The 24,104-nt window shown below is 40.3% G+C and overlaps 1 protein-coding gene across 7 annotated transcripts in view; it reads left to right on the forward strand.

Moving 5' to 3' along the window:
- MFSD3 (major facilitator superfamily domain containing 3) overlaps positions 1-24,104 on the forward strand; it is a 1,502,303-nt gene that overhangs the window by 108,511 nt on the left and 1,369,688 nt on the right. The window contains exon 3 of one of the 7 annotated variants that reach the window (XM_044060839.1): positions 3,350-3,496. The exons of the other annotated variants lie outside the window; for them this stretch is intronic. The gene's annotated coding sequence lies outside the window, so the exon portion shown is untranslated. The remainder of the gene's footprint in view (positions 1-3,349; positions 3,497-24,104) is intronic. 7 annotated transcript variants of the gene reach the window in all.

The following is a 24,104-nucleotide window of genomic DNA, read 5'->3' on the forward strand; positions in this document are numbered from 1 at the left end:
AGAGACAATCCATTAAACATACATCTGTTTTACTAAAGGCTATATTAACCTGATTCCTGGAAGATATGGAATAAGTATTGTCATCCTGCAATAGATCAAACACCATACTAATATGATCAATATTATCAGAAATAACTATACCCGTCCTTTATCTAGTCTCAAAATTCCCAAGGATGTATTGTCCCTAATTAAGTTTAAAAGTTTTGTGTTTTCCTTGTTAAAATTAGACTTATTGGAAAAGCATTTCTTCTTCTGTTATTTGTAAATATTCTGAATACAGCCATGTTCAGATGCTTGTGTAATAGGGTGTAAACTAGGATTAAAATACTTTTCTTTGTAATGTTAATGTTTATATTCTTATTTCCAGGAAAATTCATATCTTTAAATAATACAAATAATTCGATTTCCTAGTGAATAATTTGAGTTCAACAATACAATCTACCACATCAAAGCTTTTCACTGGGACAAAAGAAAACCTTTTTTCAAAATGGGAAAAAATTAATGGTTAATAGATGACTACAGTTAAAAATGTTAAAACCTCTATAAGTGGTTATCACACCATCATCAGGTTATCATCACTCAATCGTGTGTGTGCAGGCTTCATAATATTTATTTTATTCCTCTTCCCTTTTCCCTTCCTAAATTTGTTTGCTTCCTTCTTGGTGTCTTCAAATTCATGCCCTTGTTTACCTGATTGGGTTTGTGGTGAAAGTTCTCCCTCTCCTGTTGAGTCAACCTCTCTGGTCTTCATAGGGGGAGATATTATAAAGGGTCTATGAACACATTATCAAGACTAAGCCATCACTTCATTAACTTTAGTAATGTCAGTATCTCCACTATCATTACCAGATGCACCATGTTTCCTTTGTATGCTGTTACCTATTGCATTTCCAGAATTGTTTTTTTCCTCCCCAGAATCTCTCACTTTAGATGCATGGGATAAAGAGTAAGCCAATTTATTTTTATATTGCACCATATCTCTTTCATTATTTTTACTTTTACACTTTATGTTTATATCACAGTGTTTATCTCTGTATTTAAAAATTCACTAATATTTAATTTGATGCACTTTAAGTAATAAATCATTAGTTAGTTTGTCATTATGTTCATTAACTTCATTGGTTATTTCATTAATAACATTTTCATATTTTAGTCTTGTAATAATTCAAACGCATGCTGGTTAAACATTTTACATAGTTCTTGGTAAAAAAAAATAATTATAATTCAACCCATTAGGAAACTTAAAACAGTGTAGCCCTTGTAGTATTTTTTGTCTCAAGCATTCCTCAAAATATGCATTTTCAATCTGCAGACTCCACAGCTTCAAAATCCTTTTCTCAAGGGTTTTTAGCATGCTTGAAAGTGACGGAAAAGTGTCCCATCCAGAATCATAATTGGGAGGGATGTTAAATTTTAAATACCACTGCTTGTTTTATCCATGCCGAAAAGGTTGCAGATGAAAACTGTTTATTATGGGAATCAGTCTCTATAGTAGACCCATTGAGCAACCGCGGTGTTGCAGTGGTTTGCGCTGCTGCCTCACAGCAAGAAGTTCTCTGGTTCGATTCTCGGCTGGGATGCCTTCTGGGCAGAGTCTGCATGTCCTCTCTGTGGTCGCGTGAGTTTCCTCCCACATCCCAAAGACGTGCTGTAGGTGGATTGGACACACTAAATTGGCCCTAGGTGTGAGTGCATGCGTGTGCCTTCTGTGGAAGGTTGGGCGCTGAGCTGGCAACTTGACACCATAAAAACTCCACTGCCAATCATGAGCAGACAGGTGATCCGCTGTGGCGACCTCTAACCGGGAAAAAGCTGAAAGAAGACGACGACATCTCTATAATAGACCCATTCACATTACAGTTCCCCCATTTATTGGCAATGTATGTTGTACAGTACTTTGTGAAAATAAGTTTGGGTACAAAGAGTCACCCACCAAACAGTCAGCCATTCACAAGAGCTTCCTTGTTGATTGTAATGATTTCCAAGAGCCCATCCATGTGATATTCAGTTGTTCACTGTGCTCACCACATCATCTGTTGTGGTAAACTTGTTGGTATGCAACTTGTTTGTTAAGAGATTTCCCCAAAACAGTATTTTCCAGTGGCTTACATGTTTCCAAGAGCTTGCACAGTAGTGTGTTTACCTTTCATTGTGGAAATTCCAAACAGTAAATTGGAGGAATCCATTGAGCAAACCAAATTTTTACTGGCCGGCAGTGAAGTTGTTAAAATCTGAAGGAGCCCCAGACTCCTGAATAACCATACTCTCTTTTAATATATATATATATATATATATATATATATATATATATATATATATATATATATATACCGGACTACAGAGAACACGCTAAACGAAGACTAGTAATCAAAAATAAGTAGGCATGCTGTATATATTATTACACATTTTGTTTCTTATCTTAATTATATCATGTAATTTCATAAGTTTACCTACTGCTGTAATAGTGAAGGTATAAACTATTTGGATGTTTGTATATCTAGGGGCAAAGATGGGTTTAGGACAAACATCTTTAGAAAGCCTACATATAGTAACTCATGTTTGCATTTTAACAATGCACACCCTTTAAGCACTAAAAAGGATTGTTAAAGGGCAATTTATATGGTTGTCACGCATGATATCTGAAGATGAACTGTTCACAATAGAGGTTAACAAGCTTTGACATATGTTTACAGAAAGGGGGTATCTGGAAGGAGTGGTCAATGAGATTTAGGACCAGGTTATCAAATTTAGGAATATTAAGTTTAAGCCAATTCTAGGAGTTCTTCTGAAGATAGAACTTTTAATAAAGCACAAGGATTGACAAGAAAATTAGATGCAGATGTAAAAGCTTTTGATAAAGCCTTGGTGATCCAGTATAATACAGGTAGTAACAAAATTAAAAAGGTGGTTGAAGAAAACTGGAAGAAGTATTTTAAAGATGATGAAATGAAGGGTTTAATGGGAGTGCAACCTAATTTTGTTTATAAAACAGGTTTTAACTTGAAAAACCAAATGTAAAAAAGGGTTAATGATAATATTGCAGGGACAAAAAATGTGGAAGTTAAGCTGATGTAGGTATGTACACATGACTGGCAAATAAGACTGAATTAGAAAATGCACAAAGTAAGTACATAACCCTGCAAAAAGGCAACTGTGGAAATAAATGGCTAATATATATAGCTAAATGTTCCTTCTGTACTGCCTTTTATGTGGGGAAGGCAGAGAGAACATTTAGGAAAATAATTTATGAACATAACCATGATATAATTAGAGGTAATAAAAAATAATGCCCTATACAAACACAGTTTTGTTTGTAAAAGTTTTGAAATGTTTACTTTTGTCATTTTAGAAATAGTAACCCTCAACACAAGGGGTGGTGCATGGAAAACAGCCTAGAATACAGAGAACTAGTCTGGCAAATCAAATTAGATGCTACTACATACCTTGGGCTGAATGACAATGTTATCCCTATTACCTGTTTTAAAGTAAAAAGCAGGTAAGCTTTAAAGAAGATTTTGAATTAAATTAATTTATTTCTTACATGTATTTTATATTATATTATTTTATGTGTTATGTAGTTATTAAAAAAGTGTTTAAAACAATAGTAATTTGTTTTGTAGTAACAAGTATGATTTGTGGTGAGCATAATTTTAATAAGTAATTAAGGATAGCAAAGTGAATACATAAAAGGATAGGTTCATAGGTAAATACTAGGCTAGATGCCCTTGTGGGCCATTTTAAGGCTAGCCAATTTCCCATGAATAGAGGAGAATCAAACCCTGTACCTTATTCCTATAAGGCAAACAACTTAGCAATTACGCTTTAATTCATTAGTTCTGACGAAGTTCCCAATTTTCAGGAATGAAAGCGCTTAACTCTGTTTTTAAGGGTTTTATTGTCAACAAAATAATTACATTTTTATCTGGGTATCCTGACATTTGGTAGTATGGGCTGTAGCATTTTCATTACAGGTTTTTGAGAATAGTTTGCAAAAGGCATCATGATTGATTTAGGTAAAGACTCTTAAATAATGTACAGAGATATTTTCAGTACAACATGTCTGGCATCCTCTGACCGAATACTGATGGATTTACTGCACCTCAGTAAGTCAGATGACATCAGAAATGGTCAGTGTAGGGATCTAAACCTCTACTGCAATGTCAGCAGAATGGTTTGGAGGGACAGGCATATATCTTGCAGAGGATACTGCTGCTCTGAAACCGACTCCCCTTCTACATAAAACAATGCTCATCCCTGTTCATATTCAGCAGCAACTTGGATCTGTGGATGGGAAATAGAAAATTTACCCCAGGACTGCCCCCTGTAATGGATCAAGACAGCTCCTATATGCTTTATCCTATACATGAGTCCCCTCAGATTATCTGTGGTACGCTCACACTTATTCTCATTAGGGGTAATGTATAATTATCGGCCATGGAATGGATAAGACCATTCTGTAACAATTTGGGATGGGTTAATTTCAGCACAAAAATGGAAATTGGCTAGGCTTAAAATGGTCCGCAAGGGAAGCTAGCCTAGTACATGCCTATGAACAGCAAAATACTGTTAGAAGGGGGTCTATATTACATTATCGAAGTTTCAAAACTTCAAATCTGATATGGTCGACACCATATAATTGAAGTCTTTAAACATTGAAAATGTAATAAAATACAACAACCTACAAAAACAAACCATTTAAACGCTCTAAGCAGGGGGGGCAAGACCCCTTGCACCTCCCACTACTTAAATATACCAACTCAAAGGTCGCACTACAGTGCAGAAAAGGGAAATCTTCCCTTTCCGCACTGTACAGAGATGAAGTTTCAAGACTTCGATGATATGCATGTCGACCATATCAGATTCGAAGTTTTGAAACTTAGATCTTCTGATATAGACCCATTAGAAAGTAGAGGCGTTTCAGTGATTGAGTCAGAAAAACATTTTGTAGGCCATCTAATTCTAAAGGGCATGTCTAATCACTCCAAGAACATCATTGTACAACTTTATACCTTAGTTATCAGACCCATTACTGCATCCAGGGGTACATATCCATCTGAAAGAACTCTACTACTCAGAGATTCCCTTACTAGAAGAAAAAAAACATATTCGGTTGGAACATTAACTATTCAGAAAAGTATTCTGTTTCTTTTATGTTAAGACCCAACCTGTATGTGGTCTACAAGGCAATGTCTGATTTAGTTTTGTTTGAAAGTCTGTACGTGGGGCACATCACTGAGGAAGGTAACACCAGGGAAACTAATACTAAAAAAATAAATATAAATAACAGAAAAAAAATGACTTTTCAGCCAGGAAAAAGTCAGTTCTTTAAAAATAACCATGATATATACATAACATTGTAGGAGGTTACTAGGCTAATGGCACTAGAGCCTGTTTAAGTGTAACTTTTCATGCTTCAGTTTTCACATTTGTTATTGCCCACAGTCTAGAATGGCTTTGGTATATGCCTGCACCTTAGGGCATCTCCAAATTGCCCCTGTGCATAAGGGCCGCGGGTGACAAGCCAGGGCTGAATTTGCGATTTCCAGTCCGTTGGTCCAAACGGAGTTTGAATAGGCTTTGGGAAGAGCTCTGTTTCATATGAATGAGAGAATGTCGATCTGGGGTTATGACAGAGCAGCTTCTTGAATGTCAGTAGGTTTTAAGCTTGACATTTGAATCTAGGATAACTCTTCTCACTCACTGCATGGTGTAATTCCTCCTGCAAGCAGCATTTTCCAGACATGGCAATAATTACATATTTTCAGTAAATATTTATGTTTTATGTACCATTTGTTAACCAGAGTAGAGCATTGGTCGGGTCTGGCAGATATAAGCCTCAGTGTTTTATCATATATGTGTGTGTGTAGATATATATAATATGTCCATAGCAAAGAAAGTTGTGAAGAGCTGACATCTAATAACTCGAGTAAGGGCTCAGTGCCTCCTTTTTGACAGTGGCATAACCTATTGGACTTTGGAATTTATTTTGGGAAGTAAATACAAATTGTGTCTTGGAATCCTGAACTTTCAGTTTTCATTTTAAAAATTCAGAACTGAATCCTTGTTTGACTAAATTGTATAAAATCAAATTGTTCTGTTATTTACATGGGAGAGTGGGTTCATTTGGTAACCTAGAACTATAGTGTCTTGCACTTGTGTTAGTCTCACCGTTGCAAGCATCTTTTTCTAAAACACAACCCTCCCTTCTCTTGTCATCATGAGTTACAACATTTTCATTCGGCTACAGCCTTCATGTAGTACCTGTTTATTCCTGGCAAAATTACTATGTATAGCTGTTTCTCAGAGGTTGTTACTGTTGAATTATAAGGCAGTCAAAGAAAATATTATTTGAATTTTGAAATATAAGAAAGTGGAACAGTGCCCTGGATGTTTCTGTCTTGGATATCTTTTTTCATGAAACCATACCTTCAGTTTTAATATACCACAAAATCTTTTCAAGTCTGAGGCAAACTGATTTTCACTATTGAAGCAACTTGGGATAAAAATTGGGGAAAAAAGGAAACCTCATCTGGAGTAAGAGAAGCAGAAGAAATATTGCAAAATCTTTGCTACAGCCTGTATAGTGGCAATACTTGATCATGCAAAATCTGTTTCCACATCCATGTTTGTCTTTTTTTCTTTGTTACCCCTCCTGGTCTTAAAAAAGGCCATAATAGAATATTCTGAAACATTAGAACTAGTCTGGTAGTTGGAGAAGAGGGTTAAGGCTGTGAGCTGTAATTGTGATAGTACAGGGTTTGATTCTGTCAGCATTCATGTGTATACTGTGTAATCTTGAACAAGTCACTTAACCAGACAGTGCTTGGAAGCACCTGGGAATTTGGGCTGTGCTACTCAATGGTCCCCTGGACTGCAATCTTAGTAACTATCCATTAACCAACAGACTGGGAGCAAAACTCTCTTCTGCCAAGACTGGACTAGACAGTCAAGAGGAGAAGGTAAACACTTGCACCACACCACACTCATCATATAGTCCCTCAAAACCTACACCACCAAAATCCACACATAGAAACACAGAAACGTTCGCAGAGGCTCTCAATAATAATTTCCTCAAGCAACAGAGACCTCCAAAGCAGAAACGCATGCAACCTCCACCTCCCAACACAACCCAAATGACACACAGCCCACAGACTCAGTGTGCCAATCAACCACAGCCCATAAGGCAAAACAACGTACCCAACACACTAGTAATAGGTGACTCTATAGTCAGGCACACTGATGTCCCACTCACCAGGCTAAACAAGGAGAAGGTTACTGTCAGCTTCCTGTCAAGGTGCCAGGATCCATCACATAACCCACGCACTCAGGTCACTCCACAACAAGTACAAATATGATTCTCTCCTTGTCCATGTTGGTGTGAATGACCTGAGACAAACCTCTCTGGACTACATGAAAAGAGACATGGAAGAGCTCTCCAATCTTGTAGCCCAGACAGGTATGACCCTAGCCCCGAGTAGCATCCTGCCATCGCCCAGAATGATACCGCAGTACAAAGACAAAATGATTGACTTCAACAATTGGCTAAGCTTCTGGTGTCATTCTAAGGGAATCCAGTATCTGCCTGTGATGACATGATCAACAGACCACGATGCTTTGCCAGAGATGGCCTGCACCTGTCACCCTTGGGATTCTGGATATTGGCTAAGGCTCTTACCACCCCTATAGTGCCTTTCTTAGGCAAGGTTCAAATGACAAATTCACCACCGTAACAGGTACAAGCAAGCAAAATCTGAGGGTAATGCTACTTAATGCTAGAAGTCTAAACCTCAAAATGCACTCACTTGAGGCACTCCTTAAAATGGAGAACATCGACATCTGTGCAGTGTCAGAGACCTGGTTCACCGCTCCAGAGAGCACTCCTGCATTACCAGGTTATAATTCATACCACACCTTCAGGCCACCTAAGCTGGACCGAAACACTAAAGGTGGAGGCCTGTCCATATTCATTAAGGATATCCACACCTCCAGGCTAGTTGCTCAGCACAATGCATCCGAGATTATCCAAGTGCAACTAATTCTGGGCAAGATCGTAATCCAAATTGTAGCTTGCTACACATCCTCCACCATGCCCTAGGATTCCCACTCCTCATTTCTTGATACACTGGAAAATATTAGGGTACAACCCAATACCCTAATAATGGGCAATTTCAACTACCCCACCATTAACTGGGAAAACTACTCATGTACCAACTGTTTTGCTCAATGTTTTCTGGAATTCATAAATTCCAACGCCTTGTATAAACTTATTCACACCTCCACCAGGGGCAGCAATATCCTAGACCTGGTCATTACCAACATGGGTGATCGGTGTTCCACACCAAAGGTCAATTCCTCGTTGGTCAGATCTGACAACAAGCTAATCACCCTAGACATCCACATCCAGCCCCCACCCCCCCATTGGGGAAACTACCGTAAACAATTTCTCCAAAGCCAACTTCACACTTCTTAAGACAGAAGTGGCAGACTTTACGACACCCATGCAGACGGACAGTAGAGGTACGACTGCTGAATCCTACACAATTGCACTTTATAAGCACTTACATGAGTGCATGGATCGTGCTGTCCCTAACAGAACCAAGATGCTATCCTCCAAAAAAAATGAAGCTAATCTGCTGGTCCCCTGCCATAAACAAACTCTACAACAGAAGAAAGAAACTGTTGCAAAAAAGAGTAAAATCTCATGATTGGAGGAACTCCCTGGTCAGCCTCAGTAAGATGCTGAGATCCCTCATAAAATCCTCCAAAGCTAGTTGCGAAAACAAAATCGCCATTGATTCTAAAGGCAACCACAAAACATTCTATAGCTATGTCAAGAATCTCAATGGCAACAGTCAGATCTACTCTGAGTTACAGCACAGTGGCACTAAGTATACAGAAACAACTGATATTTCCAACATCCTGGCAGATAGATTCAGTGCTAACCTTACCCCATTCACAGCCCCTAAAGAGCCCATCTCTATACTGGAAGAATGCAAAGCTCCTGTAATCATGGCTGCACAGGTAAAAAACCACACTCTCCAAAGCCAAGAACACAGCATCCATGGGACCTGACAACCAACATCCCAGGCTGCGTTCTACATGGACTACAGAACGAACTGGCACCCCACCTAAGTACCATGTTCAATCATAGCCTCACCTCAGGCTTTGTGCCCACTGAAAGGCGCACAGCGACGGTTATACCACTCCACAAAGCGGGATCCTCCATGGACCCTGGGAACTACCACCCCATTAGCTTGACAAGCATGGTCTACAAGGCCATGGAACATATCATCTTGGAACATATAAACAAAGACATTGGTAATCTCCAAACTCTGGACCCCACCCAATTCGGGTTTGTAAAAGGCAGATCATGTCCTAAACCTGATTGACTTCTTTGAAGCAGTCACCAAAGCCGTAGACGAGGGTAAGGTTGTTCACACAGCCTACCCTAGATCTCGCTAAGGCTTTTGACACCATCCCCCACTCTGGAATTATAGATAAACTCACTAAACTAGGTGTAAATCCCTATGTCACAAGATGGGTTGCCAACTGGCTCATTGACAGAACCCACACTGTGAAAGTAGCAGACTCCAAATCCGACTTCAGACCAGCGACAAGTGGAGTATCACAAGGTTTAGTCCTGGGTCCTCTCCTGTTTGGTATCTACTTCTCTGAAGTACAGGCTAACACAGAAGGTGTTTGGCTAACGAAGTTCGCAGATGACTGCAAACTAGGAGCCATAATCAAAACTCCTAACGATGTGGACATCCTACAAAAGGGCCTTACTGAGACAGATGCCTGGTGTCAAAGCCATGGCCTCAAGCTCAATGCCAAAAAGTGCATTGTCATCCCCTTTGGTAAAAACTCTGTACCCATGAACTACCACATAGGCGGTAGTAAACTTAACACCGAAAGTGTGATAAGAGACCTTGGGACACAAGTGGACAGTAGTTTCTCCTTTGATAATCACATCGCCACAGTAGTCAGGAAATCTTTCTACATGGCACACCTCATCACAAAAGGTTTCTCATCCAGGAATAAAGATGTCATTGTTCCCCTCTACTCGTCAGTCATTAGATCCATTATAGAGTGAAATGCCCCTTTTGGTATGTACCTCACAAGACATTTGCAGCAACTGGAAAGGCCGCAGAAATACCTCACAAAGAAGATTGCCAGCCTCAAACAGATACCCTATGCAGACCGACTCAAAAATCTCCAACTTTACTCTGTCTCATATTGCCTACTCAGAGGCAGTCACTGCCTAACATACAAAGCTATGTCAAACCCAGAGCTGTTGGACATGCTCCACTTAAAGAAATCCCAATCCCTCCTAGCTATATGCTCTAGGGACCTAAACCTTGTCACCACAATAAACAGAACATGATGGAGGGATAAATTCCTGTCCCAGAAACTTCCTATACTCTGGAACAAACTACCTGTCTATATCAAACAAAGCTCATTAATACTCTTCAAGAAAAATCGTGAGGATTGGATGGGAAATATGAAATTCACCCCGGGGATCACTTCTGTGGCTCTGCCCGACAGTGGCACAGGAAAATAATTTTCTTGGGTGGTGAAAGCCAGTGTACCTTTTTGGCTAGGCTTATATAGGCCCTACGGCCAATAGCCTAGTACCTACCTGTGCTTGTAACACTTCATCTGAATCAACATCACTGTCTGTTTTGGATGATCTGCGTTTCATGAATTTGATGCTGATGAGTTTTTGAAAACTTTTGTAAAATAGGAACATCAGCATTGTGCAGCAATGAAATTTACAGGGCTATAACAACAGCCTTACCTGTATTTTGTAGATGAACCATTTGCTGCCAGTGGTAAAGCTGAAGTCCTCTGTAGTTACATAGAAACAGCATAAAATAAGTGCTGACAGTAAATGTACACAGTGCTAGATGTAGCTGTGTTGTGCTATATGTAAATAACATTTTCATTTTATGTAACTTTTATCGAGACAGGAATTAAGACACTACATTTGAAATACAGATGAGGTTAAAGAACTAGAAGTGAAGATTGCCAGTTACTCTGAAGCATCATTATATTGCCACTGAATGCATTCTTCCCAGATAGAGCACAAATATGACAGTTGACATGACAGGGTTTATAAAGTGCCTTTTCAATTTAAATTGATTTTTTTTAGTAAAAAATAAGATAACAGCATACATAGTAACATAATAATGATGTGCTAAAGACAGAAATAAGGCGTGAAGGCTGCATTCCATTTTGTAGCTTTGCATGTGGTCTGTAAACCTTTGGTACAGAGTACCCCAAATGTACCAGTCATATTTTTTCTTCTTCATCCAGCAAACTAGACTGGCCAATTTTTAGATCCATATTTAATAATTTTGTCTATCTCACTAAATGTTAAAAATAGTTGTACTCTTAGTATGTTAATATAAAGCATTGCTAGCCCCTCCTACTGCGAGTATTGCTAAGATATTCATTGATTCATAATGTGAAAGATCTGATTGGTTTGCCAGTATAAAATGATTCACATGTTCATTGAGCGTGTATGTGACCCACTCACTAGTACATGTAATCACCAACCTTATCTGATACCCTGAGTATATTATAACTGTAGGAGAATGTTATTCCTGAGTGCATACATGCTTACAGTTTACACAGTTACCACATGATTGGCTGCCATGTGGTTTTGGCTCCAAAAGCTGTCCTACTGATTCACCAGACATGGTCGTTTTATAAAGTCCCAGGTATTGTACAATATTGTGGCCTGCTCATAAGCTAACTAGCACTTGCAGGTAAAATAGAAGTGTTACTTTCACATAATGTAAAAAGTCCATTATTTTAAAATAAATTGGTTTATTTTAAAGGAATTACGACAATAAATTGCAATAAAACTTGAAAACAAGCTTCAAATGCATATATTTTGCTTGAGAGTCATGATGTAACAGCATAATCTGATGATGCCCTTTACATTCTTCCTCACTGATGGGTTTACGGATCTGACCCTCTGTTCTGATTCAGCCGCATTTCTTAGACTTGGATCTGAATCTCGAGCTCCTCCCTCTACCCATAATGCTCTACACCATCCCCTACTCCTCAGATCTTGTTTGCCGCAATTGTGACAGGAAGCAGATTTCAATTTCTCATGCTACCGTTAAGTTTATGGTTTGTTTTTTGCTGTTATTACCACTTGCTATTTTAATCTTAGATACCTTTTTTCCTCCCTATAAATATTTACAGTTTTCACAGGCATTTGACCCGATTGTTATCTTTTTCTCCCTTAGCTCTGTTTTTCTTCCTGTGCAGTTGGCACTTTCTTTAATACTTTATACTTTTTTTCTGTATATTAAAAAAAAAGTTTGTTTCTAAATTTTACTGTTGTACTGTAACTACTGAACGTAAATTTGTGGAGTGGACATTCATACTTTTCATATTATTCTCTTTCTAGACAGCTTATGTAAACTATGTCTGAAAAACCTACCGGATTCAAATGATGCACTTCTTGTGGGCATAAAATCCCAAATTCAGATGGCCACAAGAAGTGCGTCTACTGCCTGGGGTCAGACCATCTTAAGACCCAGTGTGCTGTCTATGCATCTTTTAACCCTTGCGCCCTCTCTGATCAGCGCAATAAGCTGATTCTTAGAGTTACTTCCTGCTTCCTCAGCTGGGGCTCAACCCCCCTGTAGAGCTCATAGTTCTAAGGAGTCCAAGAAGCAAACCCTCTCTGCCCCTAGGAGTGTTGCTGGAGCCTAAAGAGAAAAATTTCGAGAACTTCAGATCCGAACTCCTCGGATCTGAAGAGTATTACCTCCCACTCCGATCCACAGACTTCTTATCTGACGGAGGCTATTGCTGTGACTCGTTCTTCTCTACCATCCACTCTGGTGTCTCATTCCAGACCCTCAGATCTGATACTTAGGAACAGAGCTACACGCTTGGTATTAAAGTCTGTGTCTCCTGCTTTGCTCTCTAAATTATTTCAAAACCCGACCAAACATTCCAAGCCTGATTCCTCAGTTTCCTCCAGATGCTGTAGGAGCTTGACAGACGCCGATATGCACAGGATGATGCTGAGATTCCTCAGGGCTGAAATCCAGATGGGAGTATTACTAACTCTGTCCCCTCTCGAATCTGTGAGTGCACTGGCCCAGACCATTCAGACTCCTTTTCCCATCCGACGCATGGTTTCAGAGTCCCAGGATCCAGGATACCCGAGAGAGTTGTTGTTGGAGCCGAGGAAGCCTCCTTCCTTAACTCAGATTATTTCCCTGATCAGCCCTGCTCTGATTTCGTTAGATAAGAGTGGGTCTCAGATCTGAGATGTTGGTGCTGGTTCCAGGGGGTTGGAGTTAGCTCCAGTACTGTTTGATCTGTCCCTTCCTGTTGGTGTCTCGGCCCTGGACATCATGGGTACGATTCCTTCTTGAGGCTGCAGATCTGGACTGGGCCCAGTCATTTCCTCCTCGGCTCCGTGGGAGATGGAAGGGGTTTCTCCAGGTCCATTGGCTTTCCAGGTTGTAGAAAGGGTCTTCCTCTTGGTGCCTCAGCCCTGGACACCTCAGGTCCAATTCTTTCTGGAGGCCGCAGATCCGGACTGGACCCTGTCTTTTCCATCTCAGCTCTGAGGGAGACGGGAGGGGTTTCTCTGGGTCCATCGATTTTCCAAGTTGTATAAAGGGTGTTCTCTTTACATAGAAGTCCATCCTGTCACATCTTGGATCCTCCACTTCGTCCTTCATCAGGTCACCGCACCAAGCCCATCATTTCTGCTCCAGGTCAGCCTACCCTGGGAAGCCTCCATGCTCTTCCTCCTGAGGAATTCACCCTTTCTTCCAACACCTCTCCTGAACACCCCACAGAGGAGGTTCCGCAGAACACGACTTGCAAAAGGAGGCACATAGATTTCTTGATGGAGTCCCTCACTGAAGACACCGACTTTGAGGGAGAAGGATCTCCTCGATCGCCACCTGATGATGTCTCCTTTGGAGACATCCTGGAAATCCTTAGACAGAAAGGTAGCTGGTCTGCCCAACCTTCTCCTTCTGAAGAGTTAGTGTTCATGGAGGCTTTTGGGTTGAGCCCATCTATGTCTTGGGTGACTCCCCTAGTGGATTAACTTATTGACCTAGTTTCCCACTAGGCCTGGAAGGAACCGGACACTGTGGAGCCCATTCCCAAGCATCCAGGTAAGTGTCTGGTTCCACCAGCAGACAGAATACATTAGAGCAAGGGTGTCCCAGATGATGCCATTGTTGTGGTGGCATCCACAAAAAAGGAGCTAGCTGAGCAGAGCTTATCTTTCCATCTATTGAACAGGTAATCTGGAGTGATGGACAGATTTGGAAAGCTCTTCTACACCTCAGCCATGTTCATGTTGAGGTCATTAAATTATTTGGCACACTTCACCCATTTGCAAAGAAACTTGATTAAGGAGCTTTTAAACTCTCATGCAAAGATCATGTCGGTAGAAGACCTCAGAAAGTTCTCTCCCCAACTAGCTACTCTGTTGTCCATTGCTAATCCCTCAATGAGGTGGAGCTCCCATACAATAGAAGGTACCTTGTGAGCAGCCGTTCAGGCAAAGCCGTAAGGAGACATGCCTGAATGAGGCTATCTGACTTTGTAGAACCCTTTTAGGCGTCCTTTGTTAATGCCCCCTTTGATGGCTCCTCTTTGTTCGGGCCATCAGTGAAAGACATGCTAAGCCACAGTGAAAAGGAAGGAAAGATCCTGTCTGCCATGGGCATAAGTTTTCTAGCCCCAACAGCTGTTTTCTGGAAACAAGCCGGGGGGGGGGTGAGAGAAGATGTGGTTCCGTAAATCATCTCAAGGGCCTTTTCAAGACCCATGTGAGGACACTTCCTCCAAAGGCAGAGGAGGAGGCTACAATGGCAGATTTCTCTCTAGAAGCGGAGGGCGCCTGCAAAACCAGGGCTTCAGAGACTGTTTTTCTGACAGGTTCTATCAGTGCTCCTGAAGTGCTGCCTGACTGTCTATCTCTGGAGGCAGTCGGGGTTGTCTTTCACAGCACCTAGATGCCTGGACAAATCTTACAAACAACATTTGGGTGCTAAGCATAATATCCAGATGTTATTACATTCCTCTTTCCCACGCACCTCCAGAACCCAGGAGGAAACTCCCAGGGGTTCCACCCAGTCAGAGGGAGTATGCAGCTCAGGAAGTCCAAAAGCTGCTACAAAAGAGAGTCATACAGGAGATCCCAACTGATCAAATAAGATTCGGAACTTACTCCCACTTCTTTTTTGCTGTCAAAGAAAACAGGGGAACTTACGACCAATTGTGGATCTAAGCAGTCTGAGTCAGTATGTAAAGAAGTCAAAGTTCTGAATGGTTATGGGTCAGTCCATCCTGTCTATTCTGTGCAAAGATGATTAGATGTGCTGTATAGATCTCCAGGATGCGTACTATCTCATCAAAATAGACAGGTGCTCCAGGAGACATCTGCGCTTTCGGCTGGGAGCCATTCACTACCATTTCAGAGCACTGTCGTTTGGTCTCACCACAGCCCCCACCCATGTGTTCACCAAATGTATGGCAGTCGTGGCAGCTCACCTGAGGCTGAAAGGATTTTAGGTGATTCCCTATCTGGGCAATTGGCTCCTCACTTCCCCAACAAGGCATCAACTTTTTCAAGCCAGGGATTACTAGCTTCAGATCTCCAATCTCCTAGGCATCACAATAAATCTGGCTAAATCAAACCTGACTCCTGTACAAAATCTAGAGTTCATAGAACCTCAGCTGGATAGTATAAATCAAGTAGCTTCATTACCTCTTCACTGCATTACATCTCTGAGAAATCAGATATGGGGCTTACTGTCTTGTCTGTCCCCTCCAGCAAAACTAGTGTTACAAGCTCTTAGATCAGTGTCAGCTGCCATTATTCTAGTCCCACTAGCTTGATTCTTTCTGCGAATCCTCCAATGGACCTTGGTGGTACAGTGGTCTATTCTTTACCAGCCTCCATCTGTTCCCATCAAACTCACTCCAATTTGCAAATGGTGTATTTGATGGTAGATGCAATCAGACAGCCTGTTTTTGGCCAAGCCACAGTGATCACGGGTGCTTCTCAGTTGGGGCAGGGGGCATTATAAGGGAAAGATGGTCCAAGGCACGTGGTCCCCATCGGAGACCAAGCTGCATATCATTGTCTTCAAGATGAGAGCACTCCTAATATTGCAAGCCTTTCAGAATGTTCCCTCTCTGGAGACTACTGCAGTCCATACGGACAACATGTCAGTAGTCTGGTAATTCGACAAACAAGGTATAACCCATTCCTACCCATTGTGCAGAGAGGATGTGATGGTCTGGGAATGGGCTCTCTCTTTAGACTGCTTTCTAATTGCAGTGCACATACTGAGGAAAACCAGTGCTGTGGCAGGCAGACTCAGCAGGTCTGATTCCTCATGAGTGTTACCTCAGTCAGTAGCAAACATGATTTTCAGCCGTTGGGGCCAGCCTCGCTGCAAACCTTTTGTCTCTTCCCTCAAAAACAAGTGCAGCAAGTTCTTCACTCTGATCCCCGCTCCGGGGGAGTCACTGAGGGTTGCTTTCATTCACAATTGGCCCCCAGGTCTCCTATATGCTTACCCCCTTCTTCCTTTGATCCCAGAGTTCCTCCAGAATGCAAGCAGGCTGAACAGCTCAGTTATACTCATTGCCCCCTTCTGACCTTGTCAGGTGTGGCTCCTCTTCCTCTGTTCTCACCTCAAGTATACTTCAAGGATACTGGAGCCCAATCAGGACCACCTATCTCATCCGTCAGAATTCCAGTATCCCAGTCTCCACACCCTCAAGCTTACCACATGGTTTCCTCCAGTTCCAGTGATAGCGAGACTGTCCAGGCTCGCATCCCTAGTCCATGACATTATCTTGGCTTCCCAGAAGGCCTATACTAAGGACGACTACAAAAGCAAATGGAAGAGGTTTTCTGTATGGGCTTCTAAGGAGAACATTGACCCTTTCTCATCACCTACTTCAGCCATGCTGCTTTTCCTCAGTACTCTTTTCGAAGAAGGAGCTGTTTTTTTCTACTATTAAACTTATGCTAGCTGCAGTATCCAATTTTCATGCTGGAAACGGATCTCTCTCTCTATATCAACTTCCTAGTTATGTAAGGCATTTATAAAAGGATTCTTCCTCCTTAGACCTCCTATAAAAGATCCTTTTCTCCATTGGGACCTCACAGTGGTCCTCCTGTGGTTGACTCAGAAACCCTTTGAACTAGCTAACAATTGTATCATGAAGTTTCTTTCCTGGAAACCAATCTTTTTGGTAGCTATTACTTTAGCAAAAGAATATCTGAACACCAGGCTTTATCAACTTGGCCTCCTTATATCTTGTTTCATAAAGACAGGATATCTCTGTGAACTAACCCTTTTTTGTGCTTAAAGTTGCCAGGGAGACTAATATTAATCAGTCAATACAATTGCCAGTTTTCTTCTTGAACTTTGCTAATAGAGGTGAATATATGCTTCATCTTGATGTTCATCGACAACTATGCTTTTATCTTAACAGAACAAAACAGTACAGGAAATCTGATCAGTTGTTTGTATCCTTTTCCCCTAACTGCTTAGGTCATGCAATTTCCAACATTACTTTGGCTAAATGGATTACTGATTGTATTTCATTGATTTATTCTCAGAAAAGTTTGGAATTGCATCGACCTCCTGGAGCCCACTCCACCAGATCTATGGCTGCCTCATCTGTGTTTTCCTCTAGAATTTCAATTGATGATATTTGTGCTGCAGCCACTTGGTCAAAGACTCATACCTTTGTTGCAAATTGGAAATTGTCTCCAGAAGCAGGTTACCTTTGGCTCAGCAGTGCTCTGGCATATCCTTCCTTGAAGGCTTCCCAAGAATCACGTAGCTGGGGACTCTGACCCATCAATGAAGGACAACATCAGATTTAGAAGTTATGTACTTACCATAATTTGGCATGTGTGTTGTCCATTTCATTCTTCCTCACCTTCCCTCCCAGCCATCCCCCAACCTTGTCATTCCTAGAGGGATCTTCAGAAGATTTTGGAACTCACGTGTTTCAGGTTTGAGCCTCAGTCCTTCCTCTGTCTATCCTGTCTGTATGTTTCATTGGGCAGTAAGGCAACAAACTCGGTCTGAGGAGTAGGGGATGGTGTAGAGCATTATGGGTAGATGGAGGAGCTCAAGATTCAGATCCAAGTCTAAGAGATGCGATTAAATCAGATCTGAGGGTCAGATCCGTAACCTATCAGTGAGGAAGAATGAAAATGGACAACACAGATGCCAAGTTATGGTAAGTACATAACTTCTAATTTCTGGGGATATGTTTTACATGTTCCACCACATGAATAACCAGATCTGTATTATAGCAGCTATTGTAAAAGTGATGTGTATGATCATCTGATAAATAATTACAATTATCACATAAAGCACAAATTCATTTTAAATGCAAAAACTGAGATTTAGGAATGTTTTGAGAACAAAGGTTGGGTGATAGCTGGCAGCAAATAAAAAGGAATTTTTCAATAAAGGTTAAAGAATTTGAGGTGGGCAAGACAGAATTGTTACATCTCCAGTAAATTAAGCTAATACGGTACAGGAGCATATTCTTCTATGTATACCTGAATGAAAGAATGGCACAGATTGTATTCAAGTAAGAATTAATGAATGCTTTTGTGTTTGTATTTTTGTGAAATGGGAGAATGCCTGGGGAATTTAATTGGTTGCATGTCCGTGAATATGTGCTTGCATGCAGTCACTTTTTAAATCTTTTTGTATTAGTCTATATGTGAATGAGTGAATGAATGTGCATTTGGATGTACGGGTACACAGTTAACTAACAGAATTTTATGAACATTGAAATGAAGGGATACTATTAAAGATGCTGTCATTGTTATGGTTCATTGGGGTAGGGAGAATGGGAAGCTGAAAGTAGTGAAGTATAGCACTTTTCACTGAAAAGTACGTTTATGAGTGGATTTTGCAGAGGGCTGCACATTTTATAAAGGAGAGTCAGTGAGGTACAGAAAAATAGTGGCCTTTATCAAGTGCAGAAAAGAAAAGAAAATAGTTTTTGGCATTTTAGGGAAAACTGCAGTAGACTTCACTTTGTGAGTACCCTCTTAAGTTATGTTAGCAACTGTCTCCACAGTTTAAATTATCAACAGTAATATTTGTGCTAATTTCAGCATAACAGTGTGTCTTAGACAGGTAGGTAATCAAAATCACTACTTTTGGTAGGTGAATATGAAGTCACTTACATAATTAGAATGTATTGTTAAGAAGTAAAATATCTGGATCCCCAGACATATTCTATTTTCACTTTTTTATTTTTTACATTTCTTTAATTGAATTTTTTGTGTTCCTATAACCTAGAAGTATGATGCTTTTATCCCTGCCCAGCTTTGCCAAGTACATGACTAAACTTTCTTACCTTTTTATGTACTCTCTTTGTCATTGACAAAAACTCCAAATCGGCATTCCATATCTTCTACAGTATTACTGGCAAAAACCTAAAAAAGAACTGTGCCAAGTACTGACTCAGGTTATACCTTATAAATAATCTTTCCCTCTGCATGGACTCCATTTACTAGTATACATTGTGTCCTATTGTCCACCCAGTGCTTTAATATTAGTGCCATCCTAGAAACCATTCTAAGATCATCCAGTTTTACAGCTTGGATTAGCATGGTCTTTTTCTCAGCTTCATTGACATGAGTGGAGAAAGACATATTGGGCATGATGGTCAGATGAAGAGCAAGTTGCCATAGCGTTGGAAATTGTGCACTGGTGTTGGGGTCTGTCATTTTATTGATTACTCCTCACTGTCTTGAATGGACAGAATGAAGGTGGTAGTTTTGAAAGAAGTAAAGATATATAAAAAAAATCTGTAAAAAAAAAAGTTTGTAAGTCTCCCTTTATCAAGGCATCATACACAGTATGCAAATTTCTCCTGAAAAAATGCAATTGTTTCAGCACATTAGCTCACAACTGCACATTGACATTAAAAGCCAGTGCATTCAGATAGTAAGCCGGATAGTCAGCTCTGTGATGTAGAAGGATAAAACTTCGACTATAACCCAGATTAGCAGGATTTGAGTGGTGGCCTCAGGAGTGGAAGAGCAGGTGGCGTGAGGGAGAAGAATTAAGGACTGGAACCCTTTTTCCTTTTGGGGGAGATTGTGTGAATGTGCACATTCGTGAGCACATTACAGCCATGGTTTCTTCAGTGGAGACTGGAGAAACTTTCTGCAAAGCTTTTCTGGTGATAGAGTATTCAAGTTGGCTTATATCCATTATGGAAGTGAGGGGCAGCTCACCACAAAACACACCCATGGCACATTAGTCCACCATTGGGCTAACTGAGCTTCAACAGTGAACTTGAAGCTTATCCAAGAAAATTTCCAATAGCTGCATGTATAACTTCTTAGGTGACTGTCTCTCATCCATGGGATGGGGGATGGAGCTGCATGCATAACTACTTATGCAACTGGTTATCATCCATGGGATGGAGGAGGAGTTGCATGCATAACTACTTATGCAAATGGTGATCATCCATGGGATGGAGGAAGAGTTGCATGCATAACTACTTATGCAACTGGTTCTCATCCATGGGATGGAGGAGCAGTTGCACGCATAACTACTTATGCAACTGGTTGTCATCATGGGATGGAAGTGGACCAGTTGATAACAAAACCTTGAAGGTCAACAGAAAGTGAATGAGGAAGAAAGTGTTTTGCAGATGTTTCTCTGTTTTGCCAGTATCTTTCTTGTTGAGTCATGTATTCATCTGCTGTGGAACTTTCTTCTAATTTTAGAAACTTATCTGGTACTTAACTGTGCAACAGGCTTTTATAAGCCAGGTGTTTCAGAACATAGCTAGACGCTACACTTACGCAATACCGACCAGCCTAAACTAGGGTAAAAACTGTAAACAGTTATAAGTGTAGCTTACTGGACTGTATGAGTTCTTGAAGAATGGTTTCATTGTGTATTCATGATCTAGTGTGTTGCAAGTCTCAGATTTGTATTGTTTGTTTGATACCTTGGCAAAGTTAGTTTTTTTTCCAAAATGCACATGCGTATTCATATGTTCCCTTAATTTTGTCATAATCTGTTTGGTTGGGACCTGCATGGATCTACTGCAGGGCATTTGTGCTCTTCTACATTAAACTAACAATTTTAGAAGAAAGTGATAAATGTTTCATTACAAGATTTAAGAAACCCATTGTTATGCCCAAGGTAAACATCATTTACAATTGAAACAGTCTATAAAGAACTGTAAGGCATTTATTCCTGAAACAGTATAAAGAAATGCAGTGAATCAGAGTGAGAGATAAATGCTGCTTTATTTGACTGTGGACATAAAAGGTGCACTTAGCCAAGCATACTTACAGTCACAGACATGTAAGTAGTAGTGTAAGTATTCTATGCTTCCTCCCGTTTTAGCTACAAGTTGGGCAGGCAGCTGTGTGTAATACATTTATATATTTATACTTATGGCAAAATACATGTTTATGTACAGGCATATCTTACGTTAGTGTTTAGATGCTGTTGTCAATGTCAGTAATAAGTTCCATTAGTTAAATATCAAAGGGTATTAATGCACTTTTCTGTATTTGTAATGTCAATTGTCAGTAAATTTCCATTCTGTAACTAAGATTATATGGACACTAATGGAGTTATAACACTGGTCCCTGTGTTGTAAGATACGTACAGTGCATGGAGTTCCCCAAATATGGTTTGGATGGGTGAAAAGACAAGCCTGATAAGACCGTTGCTAACATCAGAAAGGTGCTTAACAATTTATGTTCATATTAATCACTGTTGCAGCACCCTAAGCTATATGGCTTATGTCCTGCTAATGATATAAAAAACGGCCAGCTTTGAAAGCTTCAAGGTACCTTTCATGCACCCAAACCATTAGACAGCTTGAGTACTGTGCCCTTCAGAGCTTTCCTATCGCCAAAAAAAAAAAAAAACCTCCTGTCAGGGTTTGAGTATCAGCATTCTGCTTGTGCTGTTCCATTGCTGGGCAAATAAGTTCCCTTTTGGGAAAACCTTCCACATTTAATATTTTATTGTTCCTGTTGTATTTTTAAGCTAGGAAAATGTGTTTTAATGACTGTCATGTGACTTTAGTATACTTTTAAATGGAAGCACACATTTGTTCTTGTCAGTTTAAAAGTTGTTAAAATCTTTTTAAAATAAAATTTTCTGTTGAAAAACTGTTTACTTTTTGAGGTTGGCAAAGTGTATTTAAGTGCATTTTACTATGTTTTGACTGGGAAAAAACTCATTTTCTACTGCTTTCTATTTCTTATCGACTTGCATTGCTAAGCTTCCTTGGGAAAGAAGCACTATTTTCAGCTCGACTATGGAGCAAACTACTGGTCCCCCAGTCTGTCCTCCTTCCAGCAATAAAAATCAAAAGTTAACTAGACAGGCTTTACCACCACAGCAGGCTAATAATTTGCCTCAGCAGCAGGTGGGTGACTGTGCTGTTGGCCAAAGGTGGTTCGTCAGTCCACTCATCTTTCCTAGATCTGTCAGATGTTGCCCATACAGCCACTAATGACTGGGAGTTAGCCATATCCTGTGCGGCTGTTGTGTTTTTCAAAGTGAGCAAGAGAGAGCCACTTTTGTTGGTCTTGGGAGGAGGGGCAGCGAAGGTGCTTGAGCCCATCCCTGGAGAAGCTGCTGTTGACTATAATAAACCTGTTTGCCCCAATGTTCCTGTCAAAAAGAAATAGAAAACTAAACCTTTATCTTCTTCTGCACTAGTTCCACTGAACAGGAGTAATTTGTTACGACTGACTCAGGGTCTGGTACAGGCGAATGACCCTTCTGATAAGGTGGTTTCTGATACAAAGAAAAAAAGATTCCACTTCTGTAGAAGACATTCAAGACCTTGAATCTGTAGAGGAATGTGATGGGACGTATCTTCCCTTCAGATGTCTGATTCAGACTCAGAGGAGAGCTTGATATCTGAATCTCCCTGTGAGGGATTCTCTTTCTTTCAGACTATTCCAGAATGTGACAGTGTTTTCAGTGGGAGAACAGCTAGTTTTCTCAATCCCTTAGAAAATACTTTGAGCTGTTACAACTGGAATTCCCATTGCCTTCACCCATCTCCCCAGTACTGTCAGCAGTGGAGGATGTGTTTGTCACAGACTGTGGTTTCTTGACAGCCAGTCTGCTGCACCTAAGAAAGCAGATAGATTGTACAAAGTTTATCAGTTTTTCAAATATATGTACACTCATCCCAGACCTGAACCAGCAGCTATAGTTTAGTTAATCCAGCTGCTAACAAACATTTTGTAAATTCTAAACTTTCTCCTTCAGACAAGGATGGTAAAGCTAGTTTGGGGAAAAATGTATTTTTTTCTGGAACTTTAATTTTTAGAATTGTAAATTTTTTAAATAAAGTTCATCCTGACTGGTGGTGAAAAGATGAGGAATGTTTTCTCTGCAATTTCCCCTTGTGAGGATAAATTGGCTTTGTGTGATTTATTGCCTTCCATTTTGTCAAGTCACGCCTCATTGTTTAAAGTGTGTATATGGCTCTATAGATATTGTATCTAGGGCTGTTGCCACTGTTGCTGTGTCAAGGAACTTTGTCTGACTGCATTCTCAGAACTTCTCAGAAAATGTAAGAAAATGAGATTTTGAATTCTTCTTTGGATAAAGATTTAGTTTTTTGGACCCCCTGCTGCAGAAGTTTTCAAAAAATGTGAAGACAGAATGGTAAGCTGTTTCAGGGAATATCTTATTTTTCATGCTTTCTTCTCTAAAATTTTCAAGGGATTTTTTTGATCTTTCCAGTTTTGGTAAGAAACAAAATACAGTCAGCAGAAAGATGACATGCAGACATTTAAAAAAGAAGGGTGGTTCCAAAAAGAAAGCAGGAACCACCCTGAAAGGACAGTCAAGGCAGAGTGACTATATAAGAGATCTTGCTCTTCTCCCACCCTAGCAGTCACTTTCCCTTCCAGAAAGTCCAAGTCTCCATTTCTTTCCTTCTTTCTTTGGCAACAATTTGTTTCAAACAAATGAGTTTTGAGGCTGATTCAGTAAGGCTACATGTGGCAGTGGGAAGACGTTTCTCCTTCCTAGGGAATTCTT

This window comes from Protopterus annectens, chromosome 2.part0 (assembly GCF_019279795.1).
Source record: "Protopterus annectens isolate FY-2018-M chromosome 2.part0, PAN1.0, whole genome shotgun sequence".
Taxonomy (NCBI): domain Eukaryota; kingdom Metazoa; phylum Chordata; order Ceratodontiformes; family Protopteridae; genus Protopterus; species Protopterus annectens.